This window comes from Schistocerca cancellata, chromosome 9 (assembly GCF_023864275.1).
Source record: "Schistocerca cancellata isolate TAMUIC-IGC-003103 chromosome 9, iqSchCanc2.1, whole genome shotgun sequence".
NCBI lineage: Eukaryota > Metazoa > Arthropoda > Insecta > Orthoptera > Acrididae > Schistocerca > Schistocerca cancellata.
The window spans coordinates 460,592,461-460,613,628 of NC_064634.1; positions in this window are offsets into that span (position 1 = coordinate 460,592,461).

Here is a 21,168-nt window from a genome sequence, read left to right on the forward strand (position 1 = left end):
TGATTATCATATTTTTTACCTACATGGCGTAGATTAGCTTCAAATACTATCATCGTTTGTTTAATTTTTTAAAACCCATTTGTCGTCCATTTAACAATAGTTTTTCGATTGCTCCTGCGCAGGAGTTTGGAAGGTAGGAGACGAGGTACTGGCAGAAGTAAAGCTGTGAGTACCGGGCGTGAGTCGTGCTTCGGTAGCTCAGCTGGTAGAGCACTTGCCCGCGAAAGGCAAAGGTCCCGAGTTCGAGTCTCGGTCGGGCACACAGTTTTAATCTGCCAGGAAGTTTCACCTCACGAAATAATCGTCAAACGAAAAAACTACAAAGAACGAAATTTGTCTAGCTCGAAGGGGGAAACCCGATGACGCTATGGCTGGCCCGCTACAGGGCGCTGCCATAGGTCAAACGGATATCAACCGCGTTTTTTTAAAAATAGGAACCCCCATTTTTATTACATACTCGTGTAGTAAGTAAAGAAATATGAATGTTTTAACTGGACCACTTTTTTCGCTTTGTGATAGATGGCGCTGTAATAGTCACAAACATATGGCTCACAATTTTAGACGAACAGTTGGTAACAGGTAGGTTTTTTAAATTAAAATACAGAACGTAGGTATGTTTGAACTTTTTATTTCGGTTGTTCCAGTGTGATACATGTACCTTTCTGAACTTATCATTTCTGAGAACGCATTCTGTTACAGCGTGATTACCTGTAAATACCCCATTAATGCAATAAATGCTCAAAATGATGTCCGTCAACCTCAACGCATTTGGCAATATACGTGTAACGACATTCCTCTCAACAGCGAGTAGTTCGCCTTCCGTAATGTTCGCACATGCATTGACAATGCGCTGACGCATGTTGTAAGGCGTTGTCGATGGATCACGGTAGCAAATATCCTTCAGCTTTCTCCACGGAAAGAAATCTGGGGACGTCAGATCCCGTGAGCGTGCGGGCCATGGTATGGTGCTTCGACGAGCAATCCACCTGTCATGAAATATGCTATTCAATACCGCTTCAATCGCACGCGAGTTACGTGCCGGACATCCATCACGTTGGAAGTACATCGCCATTCTGTCATGCAGTGAAATATCTTGTAGTAACATCGGTAAACATTACGTAGGAAATCACCATACATTGCACCATTTAGATTGCCATCGATAAAATGAGGGCTAATTATCCTTCCTCCCAAAATGCCGCACCATACATAAACCCGCCAAGGTCGCTGATGTTCCGCTTGTCGCAGCCATCGTTGCCCAATAGTGCATATTATGCCGGTTTACGTTACCGCTGTTGGTGAATGACGCTTCGTCGCTAAATAGAGCGCGTGCAAGAAATCTATCATCGTCCCGTAATTTCTCTTGTGCCCAGTGGCAGAACTGTACACGACGTTCAAAGTCGTCGCCATGCAATTCCTGGTGCATAGAAATATGGTACGGGTGCAATCGATGTTGATGTAGCATTCTCAACACCGACGTTTTTGAGATTCCCGATTCTCGCGCAATTTGTCTGCTACTGATGTGCGGATTAGCCACGACAGCAGCTAAAATACCTACTTGGGCAGCATCATTTGTTGCAGGTCGTGGTTGACGTTTCACATGTGGCTGAACACTTTCTGTTTCCTTAAATAACGTTACAATATCGCCGAACGGTGCGGACACTTGGATGATGTCGTCCAGGATACCGAGCAGCATACGTAGCACACGCCCGTTGGGCATTTTGATCACAATAGCCATACATCAACACGATATCGACCTTTTCCGCAATTGGTAAACGGTCCATTTTAACACGGGTAATGTATTACGAAATAAATACGTGATACCACGTACTTATACGTTTGTGACTATTACAGCGCCATCTATCACAAAGTGAAAAAAGTGGTCCAACTGAAACATTCATATTTCTTTACGTACTACACGAATATGTAATAAAAATGGGGGTTCCTATTTATAAAACGCAGTTGATATCCGTTTGACCTATGGCAGCGGCATCTAGCGGGCCAACCATAGCGCCATCTGGTTTCAAATTCAACTAGACGAGTTTCGTTCTTTGTAGGTTTTTCGTTTGATGCTTATTTCGTGGGATATTTGGCCTGGTCACTATTAATGAACCACTCTGTATACGGCTTTTAACAGATATAACACTGACACCTTGTTTTAGGAGAGTGAAGGTGCGTTGACAGTGGTCAAATGTCCAGATTTACAGTCACCACATATATTGCTTTGTATGTTAACTACAGATGAATTGTTGATAGCTCTCTGTATTTGTCAAGCTGCCACCGCTTGTCTAGGTTAAATATTGTAGTTCCCATCATAGATTATTATTATTCCTTTCTTGCTATAAAATGGTGTGGTTGGGCTTTAACGTGGTTTCATCCTTTAGTATCAGTATTGGTAATGTCATGTATGCAGAAACAAAACGTCTGCCCTACCCTTGGACCTAGCGTGTTCACGTCGTAGCATTTTCATGAAACAGTATAATTACAGCCACATTTAGAAGGTGTCACTGAACGTACAACCATCTTGAGTGTGTGTTATTCGACTTAGGCCTCACATTACTGGTCACGAGTTACCCAGAAGCAGCGCATACAAAATGGTGTAGCTGGATTGCATTTAGAAGGTCACGTCTCTGGTAGTGTCATCTCGACCTTTGTCCTCTACCAGACCACCGATACTGGCAGCTGTTTTGTAGCCGATCAAACTACTCTGCCAGTCGTCAGACTGACGTTTCGTCTAAGCCGAAGTATTCCTGAGAATTAAAATAAATGCCTGTTGACTTGTGTGTAGTTCCGCATACATCTTCATACAATCAGATCCGATGATTGCTTATAATGCTATGTTCTGTAAGTCTATAATTTCAATTAGTTAACTTTGTAATTTACGTAAACTGTGCCCACGTTACTTGTTACAGAACCAAGACTGAGAAACTTGCTTTATTATGTATTCGCAGAAACATAGACTCCACAGATGTGTGTTATGCCTTCACCATACAGTGCTAATGTCAGTATGGTGTTGCAAATAAATACCTACGACCGGCCTTCGAATCTATAATTATCACATACATGGCACGTTTAGGAGTTTTCATGGTGTGTTACGACAAAAAAAGTGATTCAATCACCAGTCTGAGGTATTTGCCAGGTTGGATTAGTAGATATGGAGTATAACTACAGTGAAAATTGCTTTCCTAGATGTCTGTTTTACTGACCGACCTGTGCATACATAACGTATATTGCGCGACAAAATGTGAGGCACAGATTCATTACGATTTTTTAAAATTCTTGTCCCAACTCAGGTCGCTTGCTAATTATAAGAAAATCACACGCCATTAGCGTCTCTATCCTTCTTAGACACAGACTCCTACGTGAATCGTCATTTTCTTAATACGGCTTTCACATAAAGAGCGCTGTTGTGCGATTTAAGTTTCCTTGATAGGAAAAACGTTTCTGCTAAGTGCGGTATGTGTTACAGGTAATAGAAAAAGATTCACTGCCACGAAGTGTAGTCCTCAGAATTATACACTCCTGGAAATTGAAATAAGAACACCGTGAATTCATTGTCCCAGGAAGGGGAAACTTTATTGACACATTCCTGGGGTCAGATACATCACATGATCACACTGACAGAACCACAGGCACATAGACACAGGCAACAGAGCATGCACAATGTCGGCACTAGTACAGTGTATATCCACCTTTCGCAGCAATGCAGGCTGCTATTCTCCCATGGAGACGATCGTAGAGATGCTGGATGTAGTCCTGTGGAACGGCTTGCCATGCCATTTCCACCTGGCGCCTCAGTTGGACCAGCGTTCGTGCTGGACGTGCAGACCGCGTGAGACGACGCTTCATCCAGTCCCAAACATGCTCAATGGGGGACAGATCCGGAGATCTTGCTGGCCAGGGTAGTTGACTTACACCTTCTAGAGCACGTTGGGTGGCACGGGATACATGCGGACGTGCATTGTCCTGTTGGAACAGCAAGTTCCCTTGCCGGTCTAGGAATGGTAGAACGATGGGTTCGATGACGGTTTGGATGTACCGTGCACTATTCAGTGTCCCCTCGACGATCACCAGTGGTGTACGGCCAGTGTAGGAGATCGCTCCCCACACCATGATGCCGGGTGTTGGCCCTGTGTGCCTCGGTCGTATGCAGTCCTGATTGTGGCGCTCACCTGCACGGCGCCAAACACGCATACGACCATCATTGGCACCAAGGCAGAAGCGACTCTCATCGCTGAAGACGACACGTCTCCATTCGTCCCTCCATTCACGCCTGTCGCAACACCACTGGAGGCGGGCTGCACGATGTTGGGGCGTGAGCGGAAGACGGCCTAACGGTGTGCGGGACCGTAGCCCAGCTTCATGGAGACGGTTGCGAATGGTCCTCGCCGATACCCCAGGAGCAACAGTGTCCCTAATTTGCTGGGAAGTGGCGGTGCGGTCCCCTACGGCACTGCGTAGGACCCTACGGTCTTGGCGTGCATCCGTGCGTCGCTGCGGTCCGGTCCCAGGTCGACGGGCACGTGCACCTTCCGCCGACCACTGGCGACAACATCGATGTACTGTGGAGACCTCACGCCCCACGTGTTGAGCAATTCGGCGGTACGTCCACCCGGCCTCCCGCATGCCCACTATACGCCCTCGCTCAAAGTCCGTCAACTGCACATACGGTTCACGTCCACGCTGTCGCGGCATGCTACCAGTGTTAAAGACTGCGATGGAGCTCCGTATGCCACGGCAAACTGGCTGACACTGACGGCGGCGGTGCACAAATGCTGCGCAGCTAGCGCCATTCGACGGCCAACACCGCGGTTCCTGGTGTGTCCGCTGTGCCGTGCGTGTGATCATTGCTTGTACAGCCCTCTCGCAGTGTCCGGAGCAAGTATGGTGGGTCTGACACATCGGTGTCAATGTGTTCTTTTTTCCATTTCCAGGAAAGTAGAACTGTAGACGACTGGAAAACAGCGGCCTGCTTAGATGAGTCCCGACCTTATTTGGTAAGAGCTGACTGGGGTTCGAGTGTAGCGCACATCCCACGAAGCCAGGGACCCAAGTTGTCAACAAGGCACAGTGGAAGCTGGTGGTGGCTCCATAATGATGTGGGCTGTGTTTACATGGAACAGACTGAGTCCTCTGGTCAAACTGAACCGATCATTGAGTGTAATGGTTATAGTCATCTTGATGTTGAAGCTCTATTGTCTGTGTTTGCTGTAACAATAACATATGTTTTTGAGTGGGGTCCGCCTATAGTAAAACACAGTTTTGTTTTTTGTCCCAGACATGTTTCACTGCAGCTGCAGCATCCTCAGTGGCTTTTTTTTTTGTTAGGGCTGTTAAACATAAGGAATGTTCTTCACTGTTTCAATATCTACAAATATTAGTTTCTAAATCGTAATTACAGGTTTTTCAGGAGCACATAAAATTGTGTGTACATACCTTCTTAGCACATGGTGTGGTTTTCCTGCTGTATTATGTTTTTATAGTGTCTGTTTTTCTTTATAGTTTGTCATCTGCTACTATATACACCTTAATGTAGGCAAAACATTTACGCAAAAATTACGATTTCTAAACTGTTGTGGCTATGCCTGAGAATTAATAACTTATGTGTAAGGTTGTGAGGCGAGTCGGTCAGTTGTTGCGGACGAGGGAAGTTATCTCCGCGCGGTGCAGTCGGCTGGGTCCGCTGGCAGCCCCTGCGCAGTGTCGGAGCGTGTGTGGAGCTGTCCGATCGCTACGAGCTTCGTGGTTCACCGACCCAGGACGTCAAAGTTGAGTAGTGATTTCTGTGGTGTCACCACCAGACACCGCACTTGCTAGGTGGTAGCCTTTAAATCGGCCGCGGTCCGCTAGTATACGTCGGACCCGCGTGTCGCCACTATCAGTGATTGCAGACCGAGCCCCGCCACACGGCAGGTCTAGAGAGACGTCCTAGCACTCGCCCCAGTTGTACAGCCGACTTTGCTAGAGAGGGTTCACTGACAAATTACGCTCTCATTTGCCGAGACGATAGTTAGTATAGCCTTCAGCTACGTCATTTGCTACAACCTAGCAAGGCGCCATTGTCATTTGCTATTTATCTTGTGATGCCTGTACCGTCAGACCGATGTACACCAATTGTGGATTTAAGTTAAGTATTCCAGCAGCTACGTATTATTTCTACTAGACTCAACTTCCTTAAATGTTCCAGACATCACGCCAGCCTGCGTGAGCTAAACGCGTGCCTTTCGGCTACCGGTCATAGTGGCTTGGCTGTCTTGCCAAGTCACAACAGTTTCATCTACCCAAGCCACGTACATTCATGTTGTGGTGAGGTTCGTTTCGGTGGTTTGCTGTTGGGGAGGTTTTCCTGTGAGCAACACAGAGTGTTTTTACTGCTGAAATTTAGCCACCATGAGGTGCAATTAACTATTTTATTGACTACAATTCGAGTGCACCAGTGGAATTTTGGCCATTAGTGTTCTGGTTACCTGCCTTGGGCACTGACGTAAATTAAGGCAGTGTTCTTTTTGGGTGAAGTTAACTATATTACCGTATTTCAAATTCAAGTGTACCAGCGGAATTTTCTGCCTCGTGGCCGTTAGTGTTCCGGTTACCTGCCCTGACCACTAACGTAATTTCAGGCAGCGTCCTTTCCTCACCTGTTGTCACTGCCCAACATGGTGTGTAATTTTGACAGCTAATACATACTCCATTGTCGATTATCACGTTTGTAACCTCTTCTGTTTGAGTTTTCATGTACTGATTGATGGGAAGCAAGTCATTGTGTCGGTCGGTCCGTGGCTGTCCCCTGGTTGGGTTCCGACGGATCAAGTATAGTTGGGCTCACCACCTGTCTCGCCTAAGTGAACGAGGGCAGACCGACCTCCCTGGAGGTTTCTGAGGGCCACCGGTGTTTAATTATCTGTTTTCAGCTACTTACAATTTAAGGCTTGTGGTTATTTTTTCTGTTTTCTTAAAAATTTTGCAAAATTAATTCTTTAATTCATATTTCAAGCTTAAACATTGCGGCCTTCTGCCTTTAAAATATTATAATAATATATTTTAAAATTTTGAAACTTAATTGTGGCCTTTGGTATCGCACCTTGGATAGGTTTGTTCTATCTGCTTTGCCTTGAGGCTTTCCACTTAGGACCGATATGTTTTCTTTTATTTATTTTATTTGCCTTTTAATTGCATTTTTATGTTGTTGATTTCTAAGATTTCTTGTTTTTGAACATTGTGGCCTTCTGCCTTTAAAAGTCTACGGTAATATATTCTAAAATTTTGAAACTTAGTGGTGGCCTTCAGCCTTTGGTATTGCACCTTGCATATGTTTCTTCTATCTACTTTGCTGTGATACATTTTTTAATTATTTTATTGCTATCTTAATTGGATTTTTATCTTGATGAATTGTTAAGATTTCTTGCTCGGAGGCCTTCAACCGTGAAAGAGTTGCATTCCGTAAAGGTCCGGCCATGTGCCGCTTTTGTTGCAAATGAGTTATTAAATTACAATTAATTACAATTGGAAGGTGGAACTGACCCCAGCCTTATTTGGCCCTCTCCACAATCCCGAGTACCTGTTCTGCGCAGCGGGTTTAGCGGGCGTTTCACTACTATCGTCGAATCAAGTGAATGTGAATGATGTATGCCTTCGAAGAACAAGATATGCTTCTCATTCACGGAGAATGCCAACGAAATTCAGTGAGAGCTAGAGACTTATACGCTGAAAGATGTCCTCAACGTACTCACCCTAGACGTCGTACATTTAAATATGTGTGTAATAAATTGAGAACAACTGGATCTTTAATCGCATCTCGTGGTCGTGCGGTAGCGTTCTCGCTTCCCACGCCCGGGTTCCCGGGTTCGATTCCCGGCGGGGTCAGGGATTTTCTCTGCCTCGTGATGGCTGGGTGTTGTGTGCTGTCCTTAGGTTAGTTAGGTTTAAGTAGTTCTAAGTTCTAGGGGACTGATGACCATAGATGTTAAGTCCCATAGTGCTCAGAGCCATTTGGATCTTTAACGTCTTGGAAACTTACCTGGCGAAGGAAAGTTGCTAGCGAGGAAACGGAAATTTGTACTCTTGCCATTGTGGTTCGAGATCCTTGTGTTAGTTCACGTCAAATCGCAAGGGAAACTGGCATAAGGCAGGGTAGTGTTGTTGGTGTTCTGCATCGCCATAAATGTGATCCTTATCATACCAGTTTCCACCAAGAATTAACTGGTACGGATTGTACGAGTCGCATTAAATTCTGCCGAAGGGCTCATCTTCAGTTTCAGAGGGGTGACACATTTATTGATTTGATTTTATTCACAGACGAGGCTACATTCACGAACCATGGAAATCTTAATTTGCATAACATGAATTATTGGGCAACTGAAGATCCATGTTGGCTGCGGCAAGTTGCACACCAAAAACCGTGGTCGGTGAATGTATGGTGTGGGATTCTGGAGGACAGAATTATAGGCCCCAATTTCATCGAAGAAAATCTTAACGGTAGGAATTACGCCACATTCCTGCAAGAAACATTAGGTCTGTTATTGCAAGAAATACCTTTAGGAACAAGGAACAGAATGGGGTATCAACACGATTGGTGTCCGGCACATTTTCCGCTGATGGTGAGAGGTGGCATGAGCCCCCTCTCATATTTCTATCTTACGATTTTCCTCTCTAATTGCATGCAGTGAAAAGTCGCTATTCCTTGACACGTGGACTTCCCACGCAGCGTCTCTCGTCACCCGGGTGGTCCGGTGCCGGGAGGGCTCTGCTGATCTGGAAAGCGTTAAGCCGACGGGTGTGAGGAAGTCGAGTGAATGCTTTGCAGACGCCGACATTGTCAAAAGACACGCCCGGAGGGGTCTGAAGTAGCGGCTGGGCTAGAGGTTCCGTTACTTCACAGAAACTTAGCGAAAACACTTTCTGGCGGGCTACCAGCGAGGCGTGGGAATGACTTGTGTACCCAGGCAGTTGTGGCGGGAAAATTCACGCGCTTTCTACAAAATAGTAACTGTGATTGGCTTGCTCAGGGCATAGCTCCGTGACGTAGCAAAATCAGCGCAGAAATTGGCGCCAAGAATCTCCATTGGTGGAATGGTAGTGCTCTGGCAATAGAGTGGAATTTTCCGCCGGTTTTCGAGTTGCTGATTGGAACGTTTAACCACGGCCACTGTCGTGGGGGCGGGAATGTTGTGTGTTCGGCCTGTACGGGTGCTCTAGGTAGTCGGCTCTCGCCTTTCGGTCGAGGACGTCGAAGCAACTAGCCATCGCCTCCGGTACGCCAGATCGTGTTCTGGCAGTTAAGAAGACAGTTTGGTAAGGTATGTCCGCACCACCGGCAGATAGGGATTTTCCTAGGTGATAATCAGAGCTCAGCAGAGCGCGCCTGTTCGTCTTTTTCTAACTTTGTTCTGTCTTGAGTATCAGCAATTAATGTTGGGTTAGCTGTGTGTCTCTCTTAAGATTTGAGCGGCAAGGAATTGGCTCCACACACCACTTCGTCTTAAACCTCACAATCTAGTTTAGGGACAACTTCACCTTCATAGCGTTTGTTTGAGTATCCAATTTGAGCCAATTTGATGTATTATAAATGTTTCATGTGTCTTTGTGTATTATTTTGCGTTTAGTCTTAATAAATCATTTTTGGACAGAACTTTCATTCTGTTAATCGGTAGAGCAACCCCATCATTCCTCACTATGTTAATGAAACCTTCGTTTATTTAACTTATTTATCAAATTAAATTATTGCAGGTGCCAAACTCTCTTCTACTCCACTGGCAGGATTGATTAGAGTCAGTTCGCGTTTTTTTTTTTTTTTTAATCCTTGTGCAACAGCAAAAGTTGGAGTTAGAATAGGGGGGCTTAGAGCATCATTTACATATGTAGATTCTAGAAGAATTGAGTGTTAAATACACTGCTAGCCCCGGCACCTCGCAATGGCAAGAAATGAGTTGCAGAGACAAGTCCCAAATCGTTGGATTGGAGGTGGAGGAGATGTGTCGTGGCCCGCTCGTTCGCCAGACTTGACGCCTCTGGGTTTTTTTTATTAAGGGGATTCGTAAAAGACATTGCTTATAAAGACATTCCAACTACACCTGAAGACATGCGAGAGAGAATTGTCAGAGCATGTGCTTCAATTGGTGTCGATGTGATAAGTACTACTACTCAGTCCATGCTAAGAAGATTGCAGCACTGCATTGATACCAATGGTCATTACTTAGAATAACTTCTGTAAATAGACGTTCATGCCACCTTTGTGACCCTCGTTAACGTTCAAAGACCTTAGTATTAAACATAATTGGATCCGTCTCGATAGCCACTATCAGAAAATACGTACCAAACTATAGCATACCATTTAAAAAAGCAAAGTTGACCTTCATATCTCTTATGCGACATAAGTGGCCCATCGGGACCATCCGACCGCCGTGTCATCCCCAGTTGAGGTTGTGGATAGGAGGGGCGTGTGGTCAGCACACTGCTCTCCCGGTCGTTATGATGGTTTTCTTTGACCGGAGCTCCTCAGTTGGCATCACGGATGAGTGCACCCCGAAAAATGGCAACAGCGCATGACCACCGGATGATCACCCATCCAAGTGCCGGCCACGCCCGACAGCGCTTAACTTCTGTGATCTCACGGGAATCGGTGTAACCACAGCGGCAAGGCCGTTGCCTTTTTTTGTAGCATATTAGTTTATTACGCATTCTATTATCAGACACAATTCACAATGTATTTTTGCTGCTGTTAGTACTACTTCATTCAATATCTTGCACCACTGTTGCAGCAGTGGCATATGCCATTTTTGCTTATTGCAGGCTAGTGGAAATTTGTTCGCTCACCCATCTGGCGCTTTACAATCTTCGTTACTGCGTTGGTATGTGCACTCTTTTCAGTCCTCTCTATATCACTCTGGTTCGTGGATGACACCATTCCATGAATGCATTTATACATGGTCCTCAATCAAATAAATATAATACATAAACTATGCACTTTTTGTTCCCACATTTACAGGTATTTTTTTTAGTAAGGTAAGATGTACTAGCTTTCCTGGCTGTATGGCTGGCTGGGAGGCAGTCACAGGCCTGCCCACACCACTATCACATCATGACAGGTAGACTGACATTCGGAATTATTACTTAATTTTTTTACAAGTACCTGCCTACGCCACAGTAGTTGACATGCTGGCGGAGCCCATAGTCTCCCATTCGAGATATGCTGGCGAACAGACAACGCAGTCGTCACTAACTCTGCTATTTTGCTGTTACTCCGTGCTCTGACGTTGTGTTTCTGGAGACGAAATTGCAGTTGGGTGCAGAAAACGAGTTACAAACAATTATAATAGCAACAGTATCATCATTTTATTGTTTAAAAACAACTATAATAGCACAAATATCTTCGACAGCTTCTTGCTGCTTGCCATCATCAATATCTGACAAATACTAATATTTGCAAATAGTTACTGGCTGTATGCTGCTGCTAAAATGTCTTTTTTGCAACATTTGCGAATTTATGCTGCTGGCAATGCTAGTACGTGACAGGCGCTGCCCAGCTGGCAGTATGGTCTCGCACTGCGAGTGGGTCAGGCCTCAGAGCACGAAGAGCCCATTGCACACCAGAGGGAGGAGGCAGAGGGGACAGGGGAAGGCAACAGAGAGGACCTAGTGAGAAAGGCAGAGCATAATTACATAAGAAACGCTATCAACGAAGTTGTGCTTCTCATCAGGGGCTGGGATAACTGTCGTAAATTAGATAAAAATGCGCCAGCCTGCCCACAATTCTCTTGTCGATGCTAAGCGACGCTTGAGGCGGTGTAAAGAGCGACGCTACTGGAACAGTGCTTGACTAGAAACGAGTGATTTGATTTCATGAATCATGCTGTATCCTGTGGTAGCCCAGTGGGAAGGTTTAAGTAAGGCGTTTGCCAGGACAGTGTTTGTTGTCTTCGTGTGTAGAGGAAACAGTGAAATATGGAGTAGATGGTGTTACGGTTGGGGGTGTTTTTCATGATAAGGTCGTGGTCTACCTATTGCGACCAAGAAAACGCAGTATACAGAAATATGTAGTGACAGACAAATTCATTTTTGGTAGGAAACCTTTGAAACCATCTGACGCCTCTGGCTTTAGATATCTGTCTTGGAGTGGCTGTCCTTCAGCCCCAGAGGACACGTGTGGCTTACGGAATATCACGGATGAGAACAGTCTACATCTACATCATACACCGCAAGCCACCTGATGGTGTGTGGCGGAGGATAGTTTCGGTACCATTATCTGATCCGTTCAACCCTGTTCCACTCGCGAATAGTGCGTGGGAAGAGTGATTATCGGTAATCCTCTGTAGTGGCTCTAATTTCTCGAATTTTCTCCTCGTGGTCAATACGTGAGATGCATGTGGGGAGAAGTAATACGTTGTCCGACTCCTCCTGAAAAGTGCTGTCCCGAGATTTCAGTAGTAAATCTGCCCGTGATGCACAACGCCTTTCTTGTAGCGTCTGCCAGTGGAGTTTGTTTAGCGTCTCCGTAACGCTCTCTCGCCAGATAATCGATCCGTTGAGGAGACGCGCCGCTCTTCGTTGGATCTTCTCTATTTCCTCTATCGGTCCTACCTGAAAGGAATCCCAGATAGATGAACAATACTCAAGAATGGGGCGAACAAGCGGCTTATAAGACACTTCTTTCGTGGATGAGTTACATTTCCTTAAGATTCTTCCGATAAATCTGAGTCTGGTGTCTGCTTTTCCCACTATCTGTTTTATATGGTCATTCCACTTACTGTCGCTCTGAGTAGTTAAGCCTATATATCTTACGGCAGACGCTGTATCCTTGTCTTCTTTGAGTGGGCATTGGAAGGCGTTTACACACACGTATACGAGGGTAATCCCTAAGGTACGGTCTACTAAGGGACACGCAAGTGCCAACGCAGGCACAAATGAGAGATCCTTAATTTTAATGCCAAGCAGAAACCAAATTCTTGGCTGCATGGTGGCAAGGTGATAAAGAGCAAGACTACGGATACGAAAGTCTCAGGTTCGATCCCCTCTAGTCCCACGATTTTTATGTGCCATTTTACACTTATTTTCTCTCGGGCAGGGTTTATTGATGTGAAAAATGCCGAGTTGCACTGTGGTCCGAATGCCACGTTAAACTATAGGTTCCCCTATTAACTGCCTAGGTAAGTCAACTCAAACGTCGGCTGAAAGCAACGGCATACCACCTCCAACAAGACCGTGCCTATTAAAGCACTGTGGTGTTCAAACCACTCTTCCGACTGATGACTGCTTTACTTCCCATGCGTTCCAGAATTAATGGTCTTCGGGTTATTAACATTTTTGTGTTCTCATGCGGTAGCTTTGATAACCAGTAAACGTAAGTAACCGGTCGAGCACTGTCACCGTTCGAGTTGTCAAGGTGGTAGACGACAATGCTATCTACCGCAGTTACAATCTTGGCCATGGCTATGTTTCAGTCGAATACCTCTATGTGCCTTTCTGCGTATTTCAAGGTATGCTTTTATACACTTGGTACGCATCCAAATTGATATCTGACAGAGTTGTATTCAGCAACATGAATCAGATATGTTTTCCCTGCAATATATCGGACAACACGTCAGTGCAGCGAGATTTTGTTTATGTGTTGCGCATGGTGCAAGAAATATTTGTGTTTTGCTTTCTTCTGTGATAGGTTTCACCCCACTGAATGTGAGCAAGCTCACGAATAGACTGTCAATAACTGGAATTACGCAATAATACACTTAAAAGTTTTTTTTTTTGCATTATGTATCCCGATGAAAATAACTGTGAATAGATTATATGCCTACTTGCTTATTACTCGCGCTTCTCGATGCTTTCCTCAGAAAATAAAAAGAAAAATAAAGAGAGTGAGAGACAGAGACAGAGAGAGATAACAGAAATGTATTTCAAATGTCAGCTCGGTGACGCCATGTTCGCCTCGTGATGTAAAGCAAGGATAGTTGATAGGTAGTATCTCGTTGTACTAGCGGTATGTATGGTTACGGGGTTCTTTGTTTTCTCTCAGCAAACAACCAGAACAGAATTCAGTAACAAAGTGGTAAGAACACCTACGCAGTGCGCCAATTAAACACTCAGCCTTTCTAGTTATTTAATCGTCTGTAATGCAGAAAACATCCTTGATTATTGATTTGTTATTACTACCATTCTTATTGTTATTCGTCACCTCACAACAGCTTTCCTATTACTCATTACCGCCGATGCACGTAACGAATGGCTCAGGATGAATGGAATGTGGGATGTTTCGTCATGGAGAATATACACATTTATCTCGGCGTCTTGTGTTCAGGGTAATATGAAAAATCTCAATAAGAGAAGACGACAACAGGATGCCGGTGATACAGGCAATAATACCCAAGTATTTCTGTCGACATAACACCATGAAGACAGACAAATTGGCGTCTCGGTGTATTTTGATTATTATTCGTTAGCCATCTTGCGACCTCGTTTTAATACCTCGTGGGAGCAGGTATAATATTTTGCTTTTTGAACACCGAACAATAACACACAAAGATAGTAGATGGAAGGATACAAAGAAACAATCAAACTCATGGGTGTAGATCCAGTTCATCATTCGAAGACAAAACAATAGGGATCCATTACGAAAGCAATGGATACGCTGGTTAGTATACATTATTTGTATAGATCTGAAGATGAAAAAGCGCAGATCTGCACATGGCCCGCATCTGAACTTTAGTTTCTGTCTTAATGGGCATAGTTTTTAGTTTCTTCTCTTCTGAATTATCAAATGAATTGATTATTACGTGGAACAGAATAATTAGTTAACTGTGTTTCTTACAGCTTCCATTCACAAAAAAATTTTTCTACATTCTCGTGCAATTCATGAAATTCTACTTGTATGATCATAAGACTGCACATAGATGCAATCGATTTCGAGGTGCAAAGTGTTTATCTTACTTTTCGTGACAGGTGGGCAAAGTTGATTTCCAAAGACTTTTTATTGTACTGAAATAATCTTTTGTCACAAAGTAACAAGGTAAGTGTTTTATTCGTATATATTTTGTGGGAAACTGTAATCGTGATGGAAGATTACACACCCGAGTGTTTGACACAACTGCTACGAGAAAAAGCTGCATATTAACCAGACCCTGCGCCGCCTGTACGTATCGAGCACGGGATTCTCCTCCTATAACGCTACAGAGCTGTTCCTAGCACAGCTGAGAATTGGCAACACCGTCACAAACATTTGAAACACTGTGACAGTGCAATCAGTTCCGTGTATGGCACTGAATTGACTCGCTTAATTCACATGATATTCCCTATCCATTTGAATGACTCGAGCTCTATAATCCTCATGTAAACTAAACACTGAGACAGAAAATTCAATTTTTTGGCTAAAGAACTGCTATTCTTCACATAAGTGACAACTTTTATTATCTTTCACGATGCGTTATGAGGCTGAGCGACCAATACCGTGATGAGAGTGGGGTGCTGGCAGCAGTGTATCTGTAGCCCCAGTAGTACCGCCCATGTCTCGTGTTACAACGGTTCAAGAAGTCGCCAGTTCTAATCGTGATAGGGACCAGCGTGTGAGAGCTTTTTTTTTGTGGTTTACTTTATGGAGCTGCGAATTTCCAGAAAAATTCTGTAACGAAATAAAGAAAAAAACCTTCACACATCAAATCCTCTTGGCAGCTCGACTCAGTAAGTTGTGTTAATGGTCATACATCACGGCTTTCTGACTGCCAAGCTGCTATACAGTACAAGTGTCTCTGAAGAAATTCGAATCGACCGTCAATGATACGAAATTCAATATTATTCTTCACTAATGACTCACATGCCAGGGTGGTAAGTATGAAGGAAATGAATTGATTAGCAAATCGCAAGAAAATACTTTCAGCTTATAGTGCAAAGGTGAAAAACTTACAATGCTGCACAACAGGTAACGCCTCTTCCCGCTGCTGACAAGAAAATTTTGGGTTTCTAGGAATACATAACTTTATTTATGAAATGCCACGTTTTCATACCTGTTGAGTATGACACAGCACACCAATTAAACACAGACCCAATCGAAATATAAGTGAGTTGAGTTATTAAAACAGACTTTTGTCGTAAGGTTATCGTGGATAATTTTATTTCATTTCTTATAATACAGTGCACAATTTTCGTAAGGTTGTTAAAACAATACTAAACATGAGAGAAATTAATCATCAATAACATATACGAATTCTCTGATGTTATCTACACTCCTGGAAATTGAAATAAGAACACCGTGAATTCATTGTCCCAGGAAGGGGAAACTTTATTGACACATTCCTGGGGTCAGCTACATCACATGATCACACTGACAGAACCACAGGCACATAGACACAGGCAACAGAGCATGCACAATGTCGGCACTAGTACAGTGTATATCCACCTTTCGCAGCAATGCAGGCTGCTATTCTCCCATGGAGACGATCGTAGAGATGCTGGATGTAGTCCTGTGGAACGGCTTGCCATGCCATTTCCACCTGGCGCCTCAGTTGAACCAGCGTTCGTGCTGGACGTGCAGACCGCGTGAGGCGACGCTTCATCCAGTCCCAAACATGCTCAATGGGGGACTGATCCGGAGATCTTGCTGGCCAGGGTAATTGTTTTACACCTTCTAGAGCACGTTGGGTGGCACGGGATACATGCGGACGTGCATTGTCCTGTTGGAACAGCAAGTTCCCTTGCCGGTCTAGTAATGGTAGAACGATGGGTTCGATGACGGTTTGGATGTACCGTGCACTATTCAGTGTCCCCTCGACGATCACCAGTGGTGTACGGCCAGTGTAGGAGATCGCTCCCCACACCATGATGCCGGGTGTTGGCCCTGTGTGCCTCGGTCGTATGCAGTCCTGATTGTGGCGCTCACCTGCACGGCGCCAAACACGCATACGACCATCATTGGCACCAAGGCAGAAGCGACTCTCATCGCTGAAGACGACACGTCTCCATTCGTCCCTCCATTCACGCCTGTCGCGATACCACTGGAGGCGGGCTGCACGATGTTGGGGCGTGAGCGGAAGACGGCCTAATGGTTTGCGGGACCGTAGCCCAGCTTCATGGAGACGGTTGCGAATGGTCCTCGCCGATACCCCAGGAGCAACAGTGTCCCTAATTTGCTGGGAAGTGGCGGTGCGGTCCCCTACGGCACTGCGTAGGATCCTACGGTCTTGGCGTGCATCCGTGCGTCGCTGCGGTCCGGTCCCAGGTCGACGGGCACGTGCACCTTCCGCCGACCACTGGCGACAACATCGATGTACTGTGGAGACCTCACGCCCCACGTGTTGAGCAATTCGGCGGTACGTCCACCCGGCCTCCCGCATGCCCACTATACGCCCTCGCTCAAAGTCCGTCAACTGCACATACGGTTCACGTCCACGCTGTCGCGGCATGCTACCAGTGTTAAAGACTGCGATGGAGCTCCGTATGCCACGGCAAATTGGCTGACACTGACGGCGGCGGTGCACAAATGCTGCGCAGCTAGCGCCATTCGACGGCCAACACCGCGGTTCCTGGTGTGTCCGCTGTGTGATCATTGCTTGTACAGCCCTCTCGCAGTGTCCGGAGCAAGTATGGTGGGTCTGACACACCGGTGTCAATGTGTTCTTTTTTCCATTTCCAGGAGTGTATAACAGTCTGACAATGCACATGCGGTTTATTGATGACATGCATGTAGAAAACTTGTTCTGAGTTAAAGCTGTCAAACAAGGTTTGAAGAAGAATAAAATGCCACTACCAGACGACAGCTAATGTAGAAAATACTTTTCTATTTTGGCACGATGCGCTCTCCCCGTACATAATACAAAACCTTCGAGATGCATCTGCTGCCTGGCTGTCTATTAAACCTGAAAAGAACAAAATGTCGCAGAAATTAGCCCTTTTTCCACATGCGACTATTTTGGGTTGAGAAGTGAAGGGTATTATGTTCAAAGTTCCATTAAATTTAGAACTTCAGCAAACAGCAGAATTTCGTTTTAAAAAATGTAGCAGCAAATTTAATAGAACCCGCGACGTATTATCTACATTGCGCGATGCTTACCGTTACCCTACTAGCTGTGATGTAGCTACAGCACCTCCAGATGTCAACAAGAGTTCCTCCAGAATTTCCGCATTCCACAGTGTTGAGAGATAATGCATATGGCCGGATCTAGACTTCTGAGAGACAGACAGTTAAAGCTTTTCTTTTGCACTGCACGTCGTTTTCAACAAACAAATAGCGCCATAGAGTAGCTCAAATGGAAAGGAACACTTCCTATTTAAATTTTTGCATCCTACACTGTTGGCAGTTCTGTGTAGGTGGCATTAACGTTATTTTATTTCGGTGATTGCAAAATAGAGTCGAATGTATGCACTGGGTAGCCGAGGCAGCTAGTTCATGGCGATTCGGTCAACCAAATAATGAATGTACTGAACATGCAAACCACTACAGGGAGCCTGTGTGTCAGAATTCTCATCGAGTATGCCGCAACGGCGTTATGATAGAGAAATGACTGTCAGAGAAGAGGATTTGGTGGTCAGTTGGATTGATGATAGGTTCATATACTTATGGTCTGTGTTCGATTCCAACTCCTGCCTACGATTTTTGATGGGGAGAGGCAGATTCTATTCTCTTCTGGCTACGCCAAGTGAAGAAGGTATAATGGCATTGTGGTCTGAAAATCACATTAAACATGATATTCCTTCTCTACCAAGTAGACATTAGGTTGAACCACGATAAAGTCAGGAGTGGCGACATGTAGAAACTCTGTCACCAGTACCCTTTCTTACACTAGTTATTTATTTCAAGTGACGAAACAAACGCTATGTAGGGTCAGGGGACACTTATTCCATCTTTTATTTGAGCTTCTGAATGTCGATAAAATTGGTTCTGAACTGGGAATGCAACTCAGACCGCCCTTAACGCGGAATTTGATCCCTTTGTGAGAATACAGCTTGTCTAAAATTTGTTGTTTGTTCAAAACTGCAGATTCCTCAACATCTCCACATATGCGCGTGAATGGGTTCGAATCCTGGCCCGGCACTAAAGTTTTCATTATGTATTATCAAGCTCTGGCATGACCACACCTATCTGCTGGTGGATAATAATTTTGATTTTTAATGCATTTTCATTCGTTGTCAACACTAACGCTATCTGACGTTTTTGACTCCCAGTGAGTCACAGAACTATTTGCGAGATCACTGTAAGTTCAAGGATGTTATTCCGAGCTGCGGGTGGAGAAAAATTCGGTAGCTGACGTCTCTTTGTGTGTAGGCAACAACGATATGTTTGGGGTTCGATTCTCAGTCAGCACTGAAGGAAAAAATTAATGTTTCGTCTCGTCATGTCAGTTAAAACATCTACCTACTGCAGAGAAACTCCGATATGTCACAGTTGATTATGCTTCGATAACAATCCGATTAGGTTCTACATCTACATTTCTGGGTTCGAATCCCTTTCCAACACAAAGCTTTACCTCACGGCATTTCAAGTGAGTTACTTATGAAGAAGCAATATTTAACGTCTCTCGTAGTTCGTTAACTGGGACAATTGATGCTGGGTAGAAATTCGCGTCCGTTAAAAATGTTTACGTTATGTAAAAAAAAAAAAAAGGTTCAAATGGCTCTGAACATTATGGGACTTAACATCTGTGGTCATCAGTCCCCCAGAACGCAGAACTACTTGAACCTAACTAACCTACGGACATCACACATCCATGCCCGAGGAAGGATTCAAAACTGCTACCGTAGCGGTCACGCGGTTCCAGACTGAAGCGTCTAGAACCGCACGGCCAGACCGGCCGGATAACGTTATGTAATTTAAAGTTGATATTTGCTAATTGATACTGTCTAAAATCGAAGTATATCACTCTCTTTATGCCTAGTCGGGAATGACTGTTAGTTTCCGTTAGTCACGAAACCTTTGTCTGCATGACCTGGGTTTGAATCCATATGGAGAACGAGGCGGTTCGTTGTGTTATTTGAAGTTCATACTGTGGTGCCACTACAAGACGCCACACTTGCTAGGTGGTAGCCTTTAAATCGGCCGCGGTCCGTTAGTATACGTCGGACCCGCGTGTCGCCACTATCAGTGATTGCAGACCGAGCGCCGCCACACGGCAGGTCTAGGGAGACTTCCTAGCACTCGTCCCAGTTGTACAACCGACTTTGCTAGCGATGGTTCACTGACAAAATACGCTCTCATTTGGCGAGACGATAGTTAGCATAGCCCTCAGCTACGTCATTTGCTACGACCTAGCAAGGCGCCATGTTCAGTTACTATTGATATTGTGAATCATGTACAGTCAAGGGCGACGCTCATCATTAATGGATTAAAGTTAAGTATTCCACCAGCTACGTCCGTTTTTCTAAATTCTAATTTCCTTGTCCTGTTCCAGACCTCACGCCAGCCTGCGTGAGCTAAAACGCGTGCCTTTCGGCTTCCTCTAATAACACGGTGTTGGCTCTCCTGCCAACCCACAGCACATACAGACTCTCAACTAGCTGCTCGTGAATAACGTAAATTTTTAATGACATTTTGTGTTAAATAACAAGTGTGGTATGTTACTTTGAAGAGGAAATCATGAATACGACAAACTTACTACGTGCATTACCTATCAGACCTAATAATGAGAGTGGTAACATTTCAGGTATGTCATTTATTGCGATAAATGTGAGCTTACAAGCCTTAAAGACAGTCTTATCTGTGATAAGGTGTTTCGTGATATTTGTAGTATCGTGGTATTATTTTACATCCTGAGTTATTGTGATGCAGAGCAGTGTTTTCTAGTGGTGACTTGTTGGAACCGTTTTCAGTAGTCACATGACTGTACCCAGGAGTTATTAGAGGACCTGCTAGACAGCTGCGTTATGTGGGTTGAATGCGAATCAGGCGAAATGCAATTCAGGTCGGTCGGATACTTTTGAGCACGACTGTACATATGCAGATGGCTGTAGTATCGAGTACACAAGATATAAAAGGTCAGTGCATTGGCGTAGCTCTCAATTGTACTCAGGTGATTCACCTGAAAAGGTTTCAGAGGTGATTATGTCCGCACGACGTGAATTAACAGACGTTCAAAGTCGCTGCAGCTGGGCGTATGGGACTCCATCTCCGATTTCGTTAGGGAATTCCATATTCCCAGAGCCACAGTGCCAAGAGTGAGCCGACAGTGACAGCTCTCAGGCGTCACGTCTCACCACGGA